Raw genomic sequence first — 15,055 nt, forward strand, 5'->3', positions numbered from 1 at the left:
TGGCGAGGTTTGCTGACCTAAGGGTCAACATCACAGACTGCTTTAGAGATATCGATATCCTCTGGTGCCTTTAAAATACTGCGTCTGGTCTTTTCACCAGAGACTTCACGGTTTTTGCTTTTTTTTTTTTCTCTCCTATTTGTAACAGCTTTCAATAGGAAATCAGCAGCAGTTATTCCCGTAACAGCTTTAGCAAATATACAGCTTTACTTACACATCCAAAGTAACTTATGAAGGGTAAAATCAATATCAGAATTTCTCCCTGCCTGCTCTACATTATATCGTGTCTTGGCAACACCAGATTTCACTGCCTGGATTCTCTGCAGAGCAGAGCGCCTTTCTCTAAAGCAGCATTAGTTCCATAGGAAAACTCTTGCACAATAGATCATACTCAATTAGCAACGTGAAGGAAAACTGCTTAAGGAACTGTAAACTTCCACACTTGAGCAATAGTCAGATGGTAAAAGACAAGGCATTGAATTTGCATGACATAATTCCTCTGAAGCGATCAAAGTGATTGCAATCCAGCCTTATAGATGGGCAACCCAAAAACTAAGAGATCTTTTGTTCGGAGACACCACGAAAATCAGGAACGCAGTTAAGGATGAAACCCAGATGTCGTGGACACCCAGCCTTGTCCTCTAGGTCACACGGAAAGAGGATGAATCCCCTCGACGTTTTCTAGTTAATCCAAACCAAAGCAGTGCACTGCTGAGAACGTTACCTTACTGCTCGAAGGTCACACAACACAACAGCTAATAACCACCACGAGGCTGCTGTGAACTCCCACCCCTGCGAGCTCCTTGCCTGCTCCGATAAACGCAATTGTGTACTGGCAGCATGTACTGATATAGAACAAACCACTAAAAAAGGCTGAGTCCGTCTTACATGGACGTAAGAAAGCTGGAATACTCTATCGCCTTGGTTTATGGGGGTCTCTAGCTAGTGTATACTGAAAAAGAAAAAATAATCCAAGCATCAGTAAGAGTGGGAAGCAAGAGGCATCAAGAATTCACTGTACACCCTGCACCCTTCCACTCGTTGTCTCAATGCCAGAGGACGCTGAAGCACTTCTTGTCCGACCAGAACAGCACCAGCAACCAGCAGCAGAGCACATGCTGGATGTCACCAAACTCAACTTCTCTGCTCCGCCAAAGCATGAGTACTGCAGAATGGTCTTCTGTTCTCCATGCAGGAAGGCGGTGGTTACAGCAGGTTCCTGGGACGATGAACAGGGAGTTTGTAACAGCTCTCACTATAAGCTCACACGCTGGTAAGAGAGGGCTGCTGTCTCGCTTACGCACTCAAATGCCAAGAAAAAACTAAAGAAAAAAACAACTAACACCACTTTCAGAGATGTGTGTGAGCCCAAGGACAGCAGGACAACATCCATCACAGGAACGGAAGAAGCGGGAAGCACCTGTGGTGCGTGCTTGTCTCACCGCCTTCCAGGCGGCCTCAGCACAGAAAACCAAGAAAATCAGCAAGTTCCTTGCAAGCCAGAGCGCTCTCATTTCCATGTCCCATCCCGTCGCTGTAACAATAAAACCTGATAAACACAGAGGCCCACAGCTTGCAAGTGAACTGTTACAGAAAACCTGTTCTTAAAGTTTTCCCACTTCTTCTCTAACTAAATATACTCCATCAAAGTAATAGCTCACACCATTAAGACAAATCAGAGCTCTCTAGTTTAAGATCATTCCTACTACAGAAGCATGCAAGTGGCCCACCAGGATTTAGTTTAAAAAAAAACCCAAAAAACTAGGGCACTATCAGCAACTAATTTGACTTGGGAGTATTAGAAACTCCAGGGCCAGCAGTGAACGAAAAATTAATTGCAGACACCAACTTTCGATCTCAACAGTCAAAAAAGGTTTAGTTACATCGATTAATAATTGTTTTTTCTCAAGTTTCAGAGTAACCTCTAGTACTGTCTAAGATTCAAACCATAGAGTGAAAACTCTGATGAGTCACAGATGAAAAAAACTTTTTGAAGAATTCTCCCCTAGCCTGTCAGCCTTTGACAACCAGACTTGGGATGTTTGCTGGTTATTCACTTTCAAAATTTCCACTTAGGGAAATAAAAAAAAAATCCTAAACAAGTGGAGCGCTACCACCAAATTCAGGAATCGAGAACTGACTCAAGTTTTTCAAAGTGCTAGAAGAATGCAAAATCACAGAAAACAGTGACCTTGAACTCAGTAACGGAAGTCACATTAGGACATCACAGCGAAACGAACCTCAGTGCATGGCCTACATCACATCTGTCACATCCCTGGGAGCACAGGAAACTGTCATTAGTACTGCAAGGTACCAAACACTAACAAGGAATTTCAGAAAGCTTCCCAAGTGGATTATGCTTCAAAATATAACTACAAAGTAATTAGGCTAATTTTACAGATGGGTTATTTGTCATACAGAATCAATTGAAGCACTCCAGCACCATGATAACTATTCAGGGAGCAATAAGAGCAAAAAAACCCAAACCCATTAAAAAAAACCCCAAACTCACAACCAAACAGTACAAGGATAAATCCCCTAAAAAAAAAAAAATCACCGGAATTGATTTTTTAATTTCCCTGCCACGAAACCTGTATAATTACAAAAAATTATCTCGAAGCACAATCTGTAAAAGCTGGTTACTCCAATCAAGCAGAGAAGTTTTCCAGGATCACCAAAGGCAGCAGTTATGTTAAAGAAGGTGGAGGCTGGGATAGGAGAACCCTAGCTCTGCAGACCAGCACCTGGTACAAATGGGACAGAACCCAGCGTGAACCCCAAAACATGAGGATAAGGTTCCCAGCTTCAAGAACTTCCTTTTCTTCTGCAAGCATCGCTAAGAAACAGCAAAGCAATCTCCCAGATTCAGCGATGGCACTCCAGCAACGACTAGACAAGCATGAAAAACCCAATGGACTTGCTCCTTTATAGCTGAGTGGCCCGTGTTTAATAATGAAACTGGTTCCCTGCATAGCGTGATAAAGCCCCGTGAGCAATTTGATTATATCACGAGTTCTTCCGATTAAGCTGTAGGAACAGTTTCAATATTAATAACAGTTTGCTTAAAGGTTTGCTATTCTGCCCAGGCAGTAAGGGGCAGCTCTAGTCTGGAATCCCTGTGGAACTCATCACAACTAGAGGTTATAGAGCACAGATTTCAATTTTTAACAGCTTGAGCTTTTTAGAAATGTATCGGACCAGCCCTGCAGCAGACAATTTCCGCTTTGAAAAATGCGATGAACTGCTCTGCGATAATCAGGATCGCTAGAGCTGTGGGTAAGGGGTCAGTTCAGGAGCACCTACAACCAAGAGAGGTGAAAACAACCCATTGCACACTCAGTAAATGTGAGCACTTCCTCCTGTTGTGTTTCAATCTTTGTTAGTGTATTTTAAATCATCTCCATTAAAGGAAGATAGCTAGGAAACCACAGGCATGCATGGAACAGCCAGAGCTAAACCTGCTGATCGTGAATTACCACGCACTCAATGACAAAAAGACCTCAGAAATTGGATACAGTTCCTCCTCCCGCTTGCAGACTAATTCCTCTGCCAGCTGCCCACCCACACCCACAGAGCACCCTGCCCCCTCCCCGCTCCATCCACTCCTTCCACCAACGCCGCTGAACCATCAACATGGGCACCGGCAGGAGCTGCAACTGGAAGGAGTTCTTCAGACTACAAGCAGTACAGAACTGCCCAAAGAAATGGGAACTTCAGACTACGGAACTCTTAAAAGCCATTTTCACATCTCAAGTGCCAAGCTAGCTTCAAGTTCCTCTTTAATGTTTCTTCTTGCCATATTTTTGGACAGTTTACACCAAACAGCATTTTGCCTTGAGGGATGAGAAGGGAAGGGTTTAAATCAGAGCCCCCACCACCGCCACTGGCAGCGACTCACTCCAAGAAGCAGGAAAACCGAGGGAGAAGCTAGGATCTACTCTTGGAAGACAGTCACGGGCCCCTCGCAGAACTACCATAAGGCTCCATCATATTTAGAACAGGGACTAGAGACAAAAGGTAGCATCCGAGTACAAAAGTTCAACATGAGCAGAAGTATCAGACCTTTTCCCTGCAGGTAAGTCAAACTATGAACAGAAATAACATTTTTTTCATTCTTTCTGCTATTTGCAAGTTAGCTCTTTTTCATTAGGCAGATCCAGTTCTTCACAGAGCAAAATTAAATACAGCACTGCTTAAGCATCAGAAACACTGTTGGAAAAGGAATTTTGAGTTAATTTACAAAGAAGGCAGAAGTTAATGCAGAAACAGAAAATACTGTGGGTGACTCACTCTAGCTCTACTACTCTTAAGCAAAAGACTGGTCAATTTATATTTGAAAGCCAAAGAATCCAAACTTTGTTCCTTACCAGGAACGATCTGAGAAGACAGAGTTATACCGATTCCATACACTTATCTCACTGAAAACACAGAAAAGAAGAATATGTCTCCAACCTTGCATATTAGAAACCATGAAGAAAAAAAAAAGTGAGTTTGATGCAGAAAACTTCCAAGTAATATTAAAAAGAGTTAGAGAAAAGAGGGGTGACAAATCTGACCTTAGGCAGATAAGGAATGCAACCCAGTCCAGTTACAAATAGAGGGTAACACCAGTCGAAAAGATAGTTATTACCTGTGATGAAAATGGAATCACTTCAGGGCATCCCAACCCAAGCACTTTAAGCCACCTCGATCTCCTGAATGCTTTCGGCAAGGAAGAGCGCTCTTGGGAGCCTTCGCACTGCACAGACGTAGAGCTGGAGCATGTAGGATGTCAAGCTTGTGAGCAGCACTGAGAAGGACACAGGGCAAACCTTGTACTCACCTGGGCCATGCAAGTCAACACGGAACTGCAGCGTGAAACAATCTGTCTGACAGATTAACTGCTAGAATTAGATAGTCTGTAAGCAAAGGGAAGAAGAATTGAGAGCATGCCAAAGCTTCTTGCCAGATCTATGCAAGATATAAGGTGGTGCAGGCAAAAGAGCAAACTTGCTCTCCAAAGACAGTGGTGTTTCTAGAATGCAAGGAAGAGCTTTACCCTTGAAGCAGTGCTAGCCCCTCCTCATGTGAAGCTCAGGCCATACAGGAAAAAAAATAAAAATCAAAGATGGCTTTTTGGAAGGAAAAGTCCTCTTTACAAGAAAATATTAACTGTCCCACACAGGTGGACTTAAAAGTGAGTCACGCAGGTTCAAATTAGCGTATAACAGACGGTAAGTGCCAGGAAAATGCTAAAAGCTGAAAACCAACACAGTCCAAGACAGGTCAGGTTGCAAGGATCGTAGGAGCACAGGCAAGAACAAAGAACTGAACAAGAAACCGCAGATGACATAGGGCAAAATCCAACGTGTTGAGGAAGAGCACAGTGGCTCTATTTATACTACACAGGTCTGCCATGGAAGTAGCCATGCCATATAGCGAGGAAGCGCCACACAGCACGGCCACGTGAATCCACATACAGAGACAGGCTGCACAGACGGTGATTGTCAGCACGGGAATGAGCTCAGGCCCCAAAGCAAGCACACCTAGTAGGGACAGCAGGCTCAGCTCCCCACCACACACCAACAGGGTCTCTCTGCTTTCCCCGCTGAGAAGGGTCAACACCAGTATAAAGCACCTTTACACCAGGCAAGGGCTGTGCTGCACCCAGAACAGCACTGCCCATCCCTGGGACACTCCTTGGTGCTGTTTGGATTCTTGTGAGGGTCACAGCAGCCTTAATCCTTGCACAGGAATGCAAGACTAAATAATGAGAAAGGGAAAATGCCGAATCTGGAGTCTTGCTGCTGGCAGCTGTCCCAGTGTGCCATTCCCTAAATTTCCAGGGACTAATATTGGGCAATTAAGTGGCACAGCAGCTTTAGCAACACCAGAAAGGTTCGTTAATCTATCCACTGACATAAATTGTCTTAAATCTTCCACAGACACAAGGCTGCACAATTAAAGTTAATTGCTGATGCTACCTGCAATGCTGACCTCACTTTTCATTCATTCAGCTCACGGTGACTCCAGACATTATCTCTCCTACTTCCCTGGACTCTTTCTCCACCAGCAGAGCTGGCAGGTCCCCACTTCACCATTCCAAGTTTCGTATTACTTCCCCACAATGAAGCGGCTGCAGAGCAGACGGCCGTACTCTCCACTCACAGCCTACTCTCGCTCTAATTCTCCAATGTTCTGCTTTGAGCAAGAAAATATTACTCCAGCAGGGACCCAGACAGAGCCATAGCAAAGCTTGCTTGTGGGGCAGAGACAGGTTCCATCAGTTCCTGCTCTTCCACCTGGAAGAACAGATATGACTATTTCTGGACAGAGCAAAAATGCCAAGAAACACTCAGCACATTTTTGTGTAAATCTATACAGCACCATCCTCAACCCAACCACTCACCAAAATTTCCAAGGCATGAGCACACAAGCCCCGTAGAGCTCAGGCTGAGGCAGTCCAGCGACTCAGCAAATGCACAGAACGGTTCCAAAAACAGGGGCTCGAACACCCCCCCGCCAGCGGGGCAGAGCCCAAGCAGGACACCAGGAGGGCCAGGGCTGCTCCCCTGCTCACGCCTGCCACGAGCACGGCTCTGGGAGAAAACAAACCGTGGCAAGAGCAGGACGGGTGCTGACTGCCAGCTAACACGGCACAGCCGAGGGCCAGCAGCAGCAAAGCACACCTGGACGTAGCTGTAGCACAAGCAGTAATGAAGTCAGCCTCAGAAGTACACCTGCAAGGTAGACACGTGTTATTACACTACTTAATTAAAGGGAAAGAGGAGAGCACAAAGAACTGAGCTGCCTAAGGTCAGAAGCCAAGAAAACATGGGTCCCCAGACTCCTTACACTTTGCCTCTACCCCTGGTCTCTAAGACACTCAATCACAAGCTGCATTGGAAGAAACACTCTCCGTTGGAGCTGAGCAGGTCGCACAGCCACTCATGGCAGAAAAAATACTCAAGGACATCAAAGCCTGCTTCCCTATTGATCACATAAACAGCGTTTCAAACCAGCCAACCTTCAGGCAGGCTCAACACACACTTTGTCCATAAGAGAGATATGTATTAGCCTCTTTCATAGCTACACACTACAGACCTTGATCATGTTTCCAAAAAAAGACTGAAGAGTTTTAAGTTTTAATCTGAAAAAATGTTTTGGGAGAATATAAAACTCCTAATTAAGCCTAGAAGGCTTTCCTGAGAGATCCAGACTCCCACGCTTAAAAATCACAGCATAGTATTCAGTGTCTACACAGTTACCTCTTTATTACAGTGTCACTATTCAAAAAGCTTTAAACCTGTGTCAGCATTTTTATTCTAGACCCTCCATTTCAGGGATCTATAACTTGACCATTAAAAAGGCCTATTCAGTCAGGAAACACAACCCTCAAACACACCATATGCTCACTACTTTAAACAACAAAAATAAATTAAAAATTCCTGTCCACGTATACTTCAGTGTTAAAAAACCTCCAATGTGAGTAGCTGTGGCTTTCAACGAACTGCCGGTCCGGCAGACGCAGCCTGTCCCGTGTCTGACACATAACAAACACAATGCTTGGTCCTGCTGATTTTGTTCCAAAGTCATCAGGATTTAGTGGGGGATGTATCGCGTGGAGAGCTCAGCAAAACACCAACACCCAACAGCAAGCAACCAGGCAGCTAAAGAGAGGGACAAATGACTTTTCAGAAGTCTGCTCCTGTTCGAGGATGAGGGTGTAAGACCCTGAGAAAGGTAAAGTATGGGAGGAAATGGCATCTAGCAAAACATTAAGAACTTCTAGGTTTGGTGTTTATTTTTTTAAAGCTGAACTCATACATACGAAAGAAAAATCCACACATGGGACTCAGCAAAATCTTTCTGAATGCTTTTTTAAAAAAAAAAAAAAATCAAACTTGAGATCTAATCATTACAAAAAAAAAAAAACTTGCAAAATGCACTGGCTGTGCCATTGCCTGACAAGTTCTGTGGGTTTACCATGATGCTTTCCATTATAAAGAAAAAAAATCTTCTCTTTCAGCTGGTCTGAAAGCCCAGCAAAAGCACGAGTATGATTCCAAGAACAGGCAAAACACCAGGGAAGGAAGCAGGTGGGGGAAAGATACCTTCCTTGTTCGACTTTCATTGGCCGTCCCAGCTACTACATGAAACAGGCCAGAGAAAAAATGCCACTGTTTAATTAGACAAAGAGCCTCTAATGCCAACACAGTCCCGTTAACTTTCACACCTAATGCCAGGCAAGCTGGCAGACAGAACAGTGATTTCAGGCACTCCAGGATAATGCCAGCTTTGTGCTACACCAGTGCTGAGCACTGAGACTTCAGATGGTTTTAGGCATCGCTTTGGCAACGACTGAAAAAGTATTTCAGACAATCCAAGTCTTCGTCAAACTTGCACTAGCGTTTGAGTGAGGCTTCATTAAATTGAGCTGCTGGAGGTATAAATCCTATTTTGGGAAAGTGAAGGTGCAAACATCAAGCAAACAGATCTCTATCAAAAAAAGAGCAAGCAGCAGAGATGAGAACAGAGTTCAGGGTTCCAAAGCCTCCAGCTGGCATCCTACCTAATGAACCCTGCGAAACTTTCACTGCTTTATGGGATGCATAACATTCCCTGAACTCAAAGCAAAAGTATTAGTACATAGTTTTCCACTTAAATACATTCCCACCACCAGCTGCTCTTCAGTTCAGCCATACCCACGCGGGTCAGAGCGAGCTCGTCCTTCCAGATGACACGTAGATAATCTGCGGAAGACAACAGCACCGCACAGGTACAGCCAATATCTCTCTGCCCACTAAATTTACAACAGCAATAGGGCACAAACCAGAAAAACCCTTACAAGCTTTTGGATCCCAGCAGCGAACCTGCAGAACTCGCCGTTCAAAAGACAATTGTAATTGTAAATGGAGCATGCCCATCTGAAGTCACAGTTCTTATGCTGATCGTTAGGGGCACTTTCGAGGAGTGAGCTCCTTCTTAAACCTTAATTGCGTTAAGAACCGATTACGCCGGTGACCGCTAACAGCACTAGAGTTACGAGTCTGTTAGCACAAGCTCTATTTTTCAGAGGCTCTTAGCTGGGCCGGTAAGAGCCGCACCACCAGAGGCAGAGGCTTGGCCCCTGCTGGATTCCTGTACGCGCTTCCACGGCTCTGGGTTTGAAAGAGCTGCAGGAGGAGCGCGGACAGGCGGGGGCTCGCTGGCTCCTGCCATCCCCGCGGGTCTCTGCCCGGAGCCTGGCCTTCGGCAGGGCTGGAGGAGTCCAGGGTCCGCTCCGGGACCGCGATCAGCTCAGAGGACCGGAGGCGAAGGGCTTCGCCCCGCGGCATCTCGCGGTTCCTGTGATGCAGCACCGCGGGAGCCGGGACACAGACCGGCTCTTCGCAAACCAAACGGGACGGGCCGCGGCGATGGCGCTCAGCGAGCGGCCACCGTTTCACAGCAACGACCCCGGCTCCTCCCGTGGGACCGCCCGGGACGCGGACACGCGTAGAGAAGCACAAGCGACCCGCCCGTCCGGGGGGTGAGCGGAGGGTGAGCGGAGGGTGAGCGGGGGCTGCCGCTCGCTGCCCCCCCCCCCCCCCCCGGACGGCTCTCGCAGCGGCGACAGGCGGCCCCGGGCAGGCCCGGCCGGGGGGCGGTGGGGGCGGGAGCGGTACACCGGAGGGCCGCGCTCCTCCCACAGGGCCCCAGGATACCCCGGTCCGGCCGCGAGGAGTGGGGCCCGGGGCCCTCCGCCTGCTGAGGGGATCGGGCCAGGCGGCAGCCCGGAAGAACCGAGCCCTCAGCCCCGCCAGTCCGGGGCAACGCCGCGGTAGGGGCAGCCCCCGACCCGGCCTGGGGAGGAGCCGGCGCGGGGTCCGCGGCGGGGGGAAGCAGAGCGCGGGCGGCCCTTACCTGCGTCCCGGGGGGGCTCAAGCTCCCGCCCGGCGGCCGCCGCCTCTCCGCACTTCCGTGTTCCGCGTGGCCGCCATCTTGGGGGGACACGGACTTCCGGGCCGGAAGTGGGCGGGGGGCGGGACCGGCGGCGGAACCGGGGCCGGGGGGAACAGGGGGAAGCCGGGGTTGGGGGGGCGGCTGGCCGGGCCGAGGGGGACTGGGGGAACGGCAGGCTCCAGAGCTGGGGGGAAGCAGGTAAGGGAGGGCCCGGCCGGTGTAGGGGCTGCAGGGCCTGCGGCGTTGGGAAGCGGCTCCGGTGGCCAGGGAGGGCCCGGGGCCGAGGGAACCCCCCCGGCCCGTGTCACCGGCCGCAGCAGGACCCGGGGCCGCTCCCAGGGCCTGCGCCGCCGTCCCGCCGGGCTTTTCCTGGTCGGGCCCTTTCCTGCCCGGTGCCCGGCTCCGTTCGTGCGGGAGCAGCCCCCGGCCCCTCACGGCGCCCGCAGCGGCGGTTCCCGGCCCAGAGACCATCGCTCGGGCCCTGCCGAGCCGGGGGCTTTGCCTGACCCGGGCCGGGGAGCGCTCGCCTTGTCCTCAGCGAGGGAGCCATCGGTTCCCGGGGGAGCCGAAACCTGGGGGCGGCCTCGGCCGTCGGGGTCTGCCCACAGCCCGGTGGGCACCGGCGGTTCCTCCCCACGGGCAGGGAGGTCCCTCAGTTTTCCTACCTGCGGATCGGTGCAGGAGCTATCCGCCTCCGGAGGAAGCGGGAGAGCCGAGAAGGGAAACGTTCAAATCCGCACCAGCTTCCAAGGAATTCCACTTGCTGCCATCCGGGAGTCCCACTCTAAGAATTAACTGCAAATCAGCTGAAGTGCTGAATCACAGATCTGAAAAATAAACTAGTCTGGCAAATCCCCCCATGCTCCTTGGTTTTCCCTCCCACCCATTCTTGTAAATTTTTTTTAATTTCCCATTACTTATGTTGGATCTTTGCCCCTTCTAACTCCCAGCATAAGAACAAAAATCCTGATGGGGTCATACAAAAACCCATGCCAGATAGGTCTATTTTTACGTTGGCATCCCCAACGCAGTGGCGGCGACGGGGGTTGATTTATCCCCAAGAAGGAAAGTGCCGGCAGAACAGAACCACCATTATCTGCTCGGCCTTTCGAAACCCCGGGCTCCTGCCAGAGACGCTGGTGGGAGGGAAGGGGGGACCTTGACCAGGGAGGTCTGTGACACCGCGGCCGCAGCAGGGACGGGGCGAATGTCGGTAACGGGGATCCCAGCTGGCTTACAGGAAATGTACTGGGCTCCACACCCGCGCTGCAGCCCCAGACAAGCAGCCGCAGCAAGGCATGGCCGGGCAGACCGGATTTAGGGGCATCTGGGAGTCCTCACCTGACAAGGCCGGGGGGGTAAAGGCCCTTTCAGGAGCTGGGTGCTCTGAGCCCCACTCCTGCTGGAGGAGTCTTGCTGAAGGAGTCCCCAGGGACCCTGGCCCTGCCCCAGACCCACAGCCGCACGAGCCCATCCAGCTCAAAGAGCACTGTGGTACCCACCAAAGGAGCTGTCTCCAAAGGAGACCAGGGAACAAAAGGTTTGGGGGTTCACGTGGCAGCTCAGTCGGGCGCAGACGCACTCAGCTGGTCCCATTCCCTCTTGAGGAGCTGAGCACTTCATCTCAGGGAGCTTTGGAGCCAGAACTCCGGGGTCCCTTGCCTCTCCCACAACCTACTGCATTTGGGGCAACTTGCGCCTGAACCCAAAGCCCAGCCCCAGCCCCCTAAACCAGTCAGGGAACCCCCGGGGGCAGGGGACAACGCAGCCCCCCCAATGGCACAGCTGAGCACTCTGACCCGGGACCCCCACCCCATGGAGAAGGGCAGGTCCCTCGTCACCCGGGGGGAAGGTTCCCTTCCCCCTGCTCTGACCCGAGCACAGCATTTGTCTCGTTTGGGCTTTTAATCCTGTCAATGAGCGCTGCTCTCGGAAGACTTCATTCATTTGCACGCGTTTAATTAATCAAAGTAATTGTGTCATGCTTTCTGAAATGGTCTTTCTCCAGAGCCCAGCACCAGAGGCTCTGGCTCTGTTAAGTCACATCCCTGCAATAAATCGCCCTGCTCTGCCTCTTGCCCCACACACAGCCCTGGCACGCTGGGGGGTGCGAGCAGCGTCCCCACAGGCCAGGTAGGACTATCCTCATCCCCTCCAGGCTATCGGCCACCTTATCTGAGAGCAATTGCTGGAGTCTAGCTAGCCATGCATCTTTAAGGGTCTAAAATCCCCTAGAGCTATTTATTTAGCATGATACAGATATGAATAAGTAGACACACTGGAAGAATGCGTACTGATCCCTTCAGCAATGAACTGGTCTCCTCCTGTAACCACCAACGCCTCTGCAGCTGGTGCCGCAACCACTTATTTCACTCACCCCCCGTCCCAGCCTGGTTCCTGTTTTAGACATGAACCCCCTGGCCCCGCTGCTGCCTCAGCCCACAGTCCCTGGGGCCGCCGCTGAGGGAGCCCCGCAAAGCCAGCGGCCCCAAGGTGTGGGCTCTGCCCCGGTGCGCTCTCACCACAGCAGGCACAGCCTGTGAGGTGCTGCCACACTTCACAAGTGTGGGCACCCTGCCCCATGGGGCCACCCACCACCTCCCCACACTGGCTGCAGGCAGGCGCTGCTGCACCATGAGATGGTCTCAGATGCCATGCCATGCTCAGCTCTCCCTCCACACAGCTCTCGGGGCAAGGGTGCAGACAAATTGCTCTAATTGCTGCCACTTAATATGGGAGGGGAGGGCCCATAGGTGCTACTGCAGGAGCATCCCTGGGCTGTGCTGGGGGGCTCTGGTGGGGTAAGTGCAGGGTGTGGGTGCTCAGGTGTGGGTGCTGGTGGGGAATGCCTCCTCCTGAGCCTCCTGCTGCTCCAGTCACACAAGGAGAAGGCAGCATCTTCAGCACACGTTTTCTTGTTGAACCTGTTGCTGCTGTGACATGCAACAGGCATGTCCCGAACACTCAGAGCCACGAGGCTGCAACGGGCCAGGATTTGGCTGCCTTCAGCTGCAGCCCCCAGAGCTGGGGAGCAGGCAGGGGTGCTGTTGGTGTGCAGAGAGCTCTGCCTTCCCTGTTACCCCCCCATGTGGGGTGTCACCTCGTGGTGGCCCTGCCTGCCCTGCAGAAGGGATGCTGGTCTGGGGCGGTGGGACTGGGGGCACTGGGGCTGCACTGTGTCTGCACTGGTGGGATGTGAGGCGGAGAAATGTGGTGTGCTGGGGACATGGCTGAGCTGTGTGCTGATGCTTTGGCCCTTGCAAGGAAGGGATGTCCCTGGGAATGGTCTGGAATCCCCAGAAAAAGCCCTTCCTGGGCAGCAGAGTCCCTGGGGGGCATCTGGTCCCAGGGAAATGGGGTCAAAGATGGGAGTTTTAGGGTGCTGATCCTACAGGCTTTGCTCTCATGCATGCTGCAGAGCCGTGGCCATGTCGGGGTGAGCCTGGCTGCTGTCGTGCACAGCCAGTTCCTGTTTTTCCCCACAGCCTGTAAATCCCCTGACTTTCCGCCGGAGTGAGGAGCGAGGAGCCCTGCACCCAGTTGGCCCCACGCCTCCCCACAGCTTCGTGAAAAGGCAGCTGTGGGGACAGACCAGCAGCCCCCAGGGAGCCTGGCTACCCTGGTGCCAGGGTCCCTCTGCGCCGGTGATGGGGCCGGATGGTGCAGGGAGGCAGCAGGGACGGGGCCTGGTGGGGACGTCCCAGGCTGGGGAGTCCTGCAAAGCCATCTCATGTCTGGGCAGACTTTTCCTGGCTGGAAGCGGGGCTGTGGGCTCTGGGCTTTGCCCCATCTGGCGGAGCAGATGAGGGGACAGCAGTGGCTGTGCGCTGTGCAGTGGCCTACATGCAACAAGATTTGCAGGTCTCAGCCTGATTCCCCTTGGCTCCTGGGCAGGCTTACCTCGCAGCTAGAGGTGAAGATGCTGGTGCAGATGCTCGGGACAGCTGATGCAGCCACAAGCCCCTGATGGGGGACAGGGCTGGGGCACCCGGGGGTGCCATGGGGCACCCCAAGTGTGCTGAGTGGGGCCCTGCTTGCCCCATTCCCAGAGGGCCGGGCAGGATTTGACCTCAGGGAAGCCCGTTTCCCTGCCGCCCTGGCGGGGCAGGCAGCAGGATCGGCAGGGAGCAGAGTGCAGCTGATGCAACGCAGACAGGGAGCTGCCGCCAAAGCAATGGGAGCTGCCTTCTGCCGTGGACGGTTTCCAATCAATCCTGCCCTCCTGCTGCTGGGAACCCGTCCCTCTCGGGAAGAGGGGGAAGCACAGCACTTACCAGAATTTGGGTGATCGCTTTCCAGCACTCTGGACTCAGTGCCAAGATCGAAGTAAATCACATGTAGCCAGGCACTAGCATGAGAAAAGGCTGCGAGGGAGCAGGAGGGGAATGCGACGCTGGCAGGAGCCTGGGGGGGCTCGGCGGGGCAGTCTGTGCCTCTGCACCCCCCTCTTCTGTGTGTTGGAGATGCTCAGCAGCCCTCAAAGCCTCCTCTGCCTCCTCCTGCTGTTACAGGGCTGGATGCCCCAGACGAACTAGCAACAGAGCTGGGGAGAGAGTGTTGTGGGGGGACCCCAGAGTGGGCTGGGGTCTCTCCTGCCTGGGCTTTGTGATCCCATGCAGTGCCAGCAGCTCTCGTGGAAAAGGCAGAACTCATGGATTTCTCCTGTCCTGCCTCAAAACAATGGCTCGGCTCTTGGAGCTGGTGCCCTGGGTGCATTCCCCAGCTCCATCCCTTTCCTGATGGGTTTTAACCTCTAGTGCAGCAGGCCCTGGGAGGAAGCCACGGCTGCAAACATCTTGGTTCCTCTGCGTGTTTGGAAGTGGGTGTGCAGCTGGTGACTGCACAGACCAAGTGTGCTGGCACCTGCGACCAGCTGTTCCCCGGCAGGAGCTGGCACGGCGTGGGCTGTGCCGGCAGCCTCTACGCCGGAGCTGGCTGCCATAACAAAAATTCTGGTGCCGGGCTGGGAGGGAGCGAGGCTGCGGCGTGCTCCCAGTGAAACCCTTCCTCTTGGGACACCCTTCTAATGCCCCCGTGGTGTGGAGCCCAACCCTTGTTAGACAGTGGAGAGTCCCGGCAGGAGAAGCATTTTGGCTCAGGGCTGTCGGGGACAGGTGCTGAGAAAAGCCCG

General features: G+C 52.3%; 1 protein-coding gene across 3 annotated transcripts in view; it reads right to left on the reverse strand.

The window, feature by feature from the left end:
- Positions 1–9,979, reverse strand: part of SBNO2 (strawberry notch homolog 2) — a 63,925-nt gene extending 53,946 nt beyond the window's left edge. For 2 of the 3 annotated variants that reach the window (XM_075736382.1, XM_075736376.1), the window contains exon 1: positions 9,886–9,979. The gene's annotated coding sequence lies outside the window, so the exon portion shown is untranslated. Of the gene's footprint in view, positions 1–4,822; positions 4,844–9,885 lie in introns of those variants that run through there. The other variant, XM_075736377.1, reaches the window with a different exon arrangement.
- Between the last annotated feature and the right edge of the window lie 5,076 nt (positions 9,980–15,055).

Source organism: Balearica regulorum, chromosome 26 (genome assembly GCF_011004875.1).
Source record: "Balearica regulorum gibbericeps isolate bBalReg1 chromosome 26, bBalReg1.pri, whole genome shotgun sequence".
NCBI lineage: Eukaryota > Metazoa > Chordata > Aves > Gruiformes > Gruidae > Balearica > Balearica regulorum.